A 6,000-nucleotide genomic window follows, 5' to 3' on the forward strand; every position below is an offset into this window, starting at 1 on the left:
TGGCCTTTATAATAACTTATTTTTTTTTCCTTTTTAAAAGTACCTCTACATTTTATACCTTTTATTATTAAAACTATATAATTTCTTTTTAATTTATTAGAATTCTTAATTCTTAAAAACCTTAACCTTCAGCAAGGACTAAGTTAGTACTAAGTAATCCTCTTTTAAAGATTGCTTTTTGGAGGTGTCCTTTTCATAAGTAGCCTATTGGACACATGACTAATATTCACAGATTATTCTATAGTGGTAGCTATGAGTACATACATAACTTTCATTTACCTTGTAGCTTCTCTCTCAGCTAAGGGACCTACACTCCCTTTCTGTATGACTCATAGCAGTACATGCATCAAACCTTAAGATGACTTACTTGGCTTTCCTTTACTTTAGTTTCCCTCCCTTCCCAAAGTCTCCATGCATGGACCAGTTAACTTCTGGTTTTTGGCTGAAGCAGGGCATGCTGTCCTTCTCAGGGTCAGCTTAGTTGATGGGGTCAGTCTTCGCTGTCCACAAAGGTGTTTCTGCTGGGACTGCAAGCTTCAGCCGGCTGCGGTGGACCCAGGCGAGTATGCCTTCTACCTTGGCAGTAGTGGGAGTTGTCAGGATCATGGTGTGTGGACCCGTCTACATGGGAGTCAGTCCTTGGGTGATGTACTGCTAGAAGTGCCTCTTGGACAGTCTTTGAACAGTTTTCTGAGTAACCTATAAAACCTGTAAGTACTTAGGGAAAGGGTGTTACATTTCTACACATTGCAGTTAGAGTTTAAGTCCTAGTGACCACTGCTTCTAGCTGGAATTAGCAGCAGGTCCCAGCCTATAATAGGCATGAGGCATTGAGATAAGAGAAATAAAGGAGATACTAAACATTAAATAAAGCAATAAAATCTGACTGTCAATACCCACAGTAGAGATCTTTGAGGGATAAATAAAACTTAAATATTCAAGCAAGGCATAGTAGATGGCCCTTGTGTTTACAAGAAATGAGATTAGCTTATCTGCTCCTTGGAAGAAATACCTTAGGCTCCTGAACGATGTCCTTGGGCCTTCAGTGGCAATTCCCAGCACGCTGGGTAAGGTCAGGTCACAGGTAGCTGGAGCAGGACTAGAAGAGACTGAACCCTCCCTCCATGGAGCAAGGGGGCAGCTTACCTTCTTATGTCCCTCTTTCCACAGCACAGGTGTGTCAACTGGTGGGGCCCGGAAGCCTGGCAGGCTTCAGTTCAATGACCTTTCTTTCCACTCTGGAGCAGAGCCTTGATGAAATGCTATGAAGCAAGCCCCTTAGGGCGCTGGAGCCAAAATTGGTATTTCCTGACTTCTTTTGGGCCTTATTTGCCTTTTCTGTTACTTCCTTGGTCACTATAGACCTTAAAAGCCATGCTCAGAAGATCTCACTGAGGGGCTTGACAAACAGTCTCAAGACTCTAAATGTTTCAAATCAGCCAAATTCAGTTTCCAACGGCAACTGCCAGAGGCTGGCCAGCTACCAACGTCTGCTGCAGCCCACTCCGTGAGGAGGGGTCTTACACGGCCAATCTCGGTGGAACCTCCATCTGTTACATCCCAGGAGACAGACTGCAGCAGACAGAAAGTGAATTTTATAAGTTTTATTGCAGACCTGCACAGGGACTGCAGGTAACCCATGCAAGGGAGCACTGCAGCCCTCCAAACCTGCACAGGGATGCAGGTAACCCACACAGGGGAACACTGCAGCCCCCTAAACCTGCGCAGGGACTGCAGGCAACCCACCTCCAAAGAGACTGGAGCACTGTAGCCACGAGCTTCTAAAATGGCTCCTTTTTATAGGGTGGCTATCTAGGGTGAGCAAGCATTACACAGAAGCTGATATGGCTGTCAACTATTGGCTAGGGAGATTGTGTGCAGTTACAGGGAGGGTGGTATTGCTCAGTGGAGAATTTCAAACATAAACTTCCTTCGCCCTGCCAACCTCTGGATCATCCCTATTGACATACATCTTCTGGGCTATCTCTAATAGCTTGCTTCTATTCTCTCCCTTGAACCCCTCAATCTTCTGAAGCTTTTTCCTAATATCTGAAGCGGCCTGAGTCACAAAGGCTATATTTACTAGTCTCCTGTTCTCTTTTGCCTCAGGATCTAGAGGGGTATATACTCTATAAGCCCCTATGAGTCTCTCTAGAAAGGCTGCTGGGGATTCCTCTCTTCCCTGGATGACTTCACTTACTTTGCTAAAGTTGGTTGACTTTCTAGCTGCTGCCTTGAGCCCCCTCAACAGAGCCCGGCGATACTGGAGGAGTGCGTCCCTTCCCCCAGCGGTATTAGGGTCCTAGGTAGGAGGTTGAGACGGGAGAACGTCTTCTATTTTCCTTCGTCCCTCCTAAGTTTTCCTTTCTTCTCCTAATACCGCCTTAGCAGCTTCTCTTATTATTCTGTCCCTTTCTTCAGAAGTGAACAGGGTTTGTAAAATCTGCTGACAATCATCCCATGTGGGCTGATGGGTCCTAAAAATGGTCTCAAGGAGAGATATTAGTCCCTGAGGTTTCTCGGAAAATGGGGGATTCTGATGTTTCCAATTGTATAAATCACTAGTGGAAAAAGTCACATAGATGAGGCGAGGAGGTGCCCGTGGGCCAGCATCTGGTGCCAGCGGCGCCTCCCGGAGGAGGAGGCAAAATGGCTGTTCCTCCCAGAGGAGGAGGCAAAATGGCTGTTCCTCCCAGAGGAGGAGACAAAATGGCTGTATCTACCCATACATCCATATTCAGATATTGGTCTGGGTGGGGAGCCCTATAGACCATGGCTCTGACAGCAAACAAAATTGGAAGGTCAAAAGTGCCCTCTGTGGGCTATCCTACATTAAATGCAGGCTATTCCAGCTGGCTCAAGGTCGGGAGGAAACCTGGACTTGGCTGCGGACCTCCGTACCCCTGAGCCCTCTTCTGGAAATCAGAAAAATTCTTCAACAGGCACTCGAGCAGGGATCCCAGCACAGACTCCTGTTGTCCCATCCTAGATGACTCAGGAATAATAAGAAAGGGTAGGATACAGGCAACACACACTATTAACACAAGGAACACACTTGTCTCTCTCACACTCAACTCAGTCATTTGAGCTCAGACAAAACGCAGCGCAGCGCAAAACGGATTCTAATGTGACCGGTCACTCCCAAAGTTAACAAATCCAAATATCCAAATTTCAGAGAGCGGCGTCCCGCTTCTGAAAGCCCTGGGTAGGTTACCAGCGGCGTCCCACCTACTACCTCAGGTTTATATGCTCCGGAGCCCAAAACCAAACCAAATGAGGATCCTCCGTGAATACTTACTCAGCTCGAGCTGTCCTTCCGGTCTCCAACCCAAAACTCCGCCAAGGGAGAATCCCGGGCGAGCCCCCAAAATGTAGCATCCACTGGGTACGAGAACAAATGTCGGAGACTTTCAGGAGTTAAGATGTTACTTTATTGGCCAGTTTAACCTGCGCAGGGGCGAACTCCCGAGATGTCCGGAGACACCGTGCCCACAAGGAGCTGCAAATGGGAGCCGCACCTAGCACTCACAGCTAAATCTTTTTATAAGCTAAGCAAGCAAGCCTCATACAGAAGCAGATGTGGCGGTAACCTATTTGCTAAGGGGGCTGCACATAGCATAGCAACAGGGGCTGGGGTCTAGCTCATTGGCGAATTCCAAACCTAAACTTCTGATAAGGGTCTTTTAACCAATAGAATGCAAACCTTTGTCTCTTTTTCCTTTTTTTTTTTCTTCTCTCTCAGCTTCCCAGAGTCCCTATCTGTCTCTGCTTCTTGAACGACCTTGGGCATGTTACTCCTAACAGAACAGGAGCAGGACCTGCCTGTAACCCTTAAGTTCCCTGTTCCATTAGTGCCCTGCTTATTTTCTGATTTTCTCTTGGTCCTTACACCAAGGTCATTTAAATCGGCGCGAATAGCAATTCTTACACTCGGGCTGAAAACACTCAGGCTGACCCCTCAGCTTGAGATGGTGAAAACCAGCAGGATCCTGTTGAGAACAGCAGTGGAGTCAGCCCGGGGGCTGTCTTTCCTGCATCTGTTTCAAGGCCCTGACAAAGGAAATTTAGAAGCTCTATTAGTCAGACCTGCAGGCGCTTAATTTACTTTTCCTGGTTCCTGGCACTGTCCCCTCACTTGGCTACAGAGAGATCATAATGGATGAAGAAACAGCTTATTCCTCTAGCACTGGGAGGGAGGGAGGGAGGGAGGCAGAGAGGGATGTGCTGGGCTGAGAAGTTAGCAATTACCTTGAGGCTTCTGACTACTTATATGAAGGGAAGCCTGGGTCTTTCACAAACCGACTGTTTAGCTCAAGCCCCATTCCAGAATTTGAAAGAAATTAGAAGGACCTAAAGAAATCAGACTGGAAATATTCAAATTAATAATTATTGAAAACAACTCTTTTTTCTTTATTTATTCATTTTTAGAGAGGAGAGAGACAGAGGGAGGAGCTGGAAGCATCAACTCCCATATGTGCCTTGACCAGGCAAGCCCAGGGTTTCGAACCGGCGACCTCAGCATTTCCAGGTCAGCGCTTTATCCACTGCGCCACCACAGGTCAGGCTGAAAACAACTCTTAACTGTACTACTTCAGTTTATCAGGGAAACCACTTGTTGGGCAGATAAAATATATTATGCTCAGTGAGAAGAGAGTTAGTGCAGAGTTTGTACAGGGAGAAGGAAGGAGATGGGGAACAGAGGTGAATAAGTCTGGTGAGCTAGAAACCTTTGATTCTAGGAAACTCAGATAAGTCAGTAGCTTTGTGAGCACTGAATGTGAGTGGGTTTTGGAGCCCAGTGTGTGTTTTTACTTGCCCGCTGGATGCAAGCTAGGATTAAAGATGACAGCCCATCAGTTTTTGGCTCCGTTGTTTCTTTACCGACTGTCCGAATCCAATGCGAACCTGCATGGGCCAGGCTGTTTTTATAGTGGCCCTGGCCATAGCCACTGGCTTTACAGAGGGCCTGACCAGGAGGTAGCGCAGTGGCTAGAGTGTCAGACTGGGACACAGAGGACCCAGATTCAAAACCCTGAGGTCTCCGGCTTGAGTGTGGACTCATCCAGCTTGAACACAGGCTCAAGTGTGGAGTCACTGGCTTGAGCGTGGGATTGTGGACATGACCCCCCGGTCGCTGGCTCAAATCCAAAGGTCACTGGCTTGAAGCCCAAGGTCGCTAGTTTGAGCAGGGTGTCACTCATTCTGCTGTAGCCAACCAGTCAAGGCACATATGAGAAAACCAACAAGGTTTCCCAGCAAAGAATTGATGCTTCTCATCTCTCTCCCTTCCTGTCTGTCCCTATCTGTCTCTCTCTCTTTTGTCTCTGTCACACAAAAAAAAGAATGGATGAAGGAAACCCTTCTTCCTGGTCACTCTTTAGAAGACAGGCACTTTTTTTAAAGATTTTACTGATTTTAGAGAGAGGAAAAAAAAAGGCAGGTGTAAAGCCAGCAGTCATGGCCAGGGCCACCATCACAGCAGCCTCCTGGCCCATGCAGGTTCGCATTGGATTCGGACAGTCGGTAAAGAAACAACGGAGTCCCTGACCTGTGGTGGCGCAGTGGATAAAGCCTCGCTCGACCTGGAAATGCTGAGGTTGCCGGTTCAAAACCCTGGGCTTGCCTGGTCCAGGCACATATGGGAGTTGAAGCTTCCTGCTCCTCCCCCTTCTCTTCCCCCTCCTCCTCTAAAATGAATAAATAAATAATTAAAAAAAAAAAAACCTAAAAAAGGGATTAAAAAAAAAAAAGAAAAGAAAATGAAACAACGGAGCCAAAAACTGATGAGCCATAGTCTTTAATCCTAGCTTGCACCCGGCGGGCAAGTAAAAAAACACAAACTGGGCTCCAAAACCCACTCACATTCAGTGCTCACAAAGCTACTGATTTATCTGAGTTTCCTAGAATCAAAGGTTTCTAGCTCACCAGACTTATTCACCTCTGTTCCCCATCTCCATCCTTCTCCAGCATCAAACTGCACAAACTGGCCTCTCACTCAAT

The sequence above is a fragment of the Saccopteryx bilineata genome, chromosome 6, assembly GCF_036850765.1.
Source record: "Saccopteryx bilineata isolate mSacBil1 chromosome 6, mSacBil1_pri_phased_curated, whole genome shotgun sequence".
NCBI lineage: Eukaryota > Metazoa > Chordata > Mammalia > Chiroptera > Emballonuridae > Saccopteryx > Saccopteryx bilineata.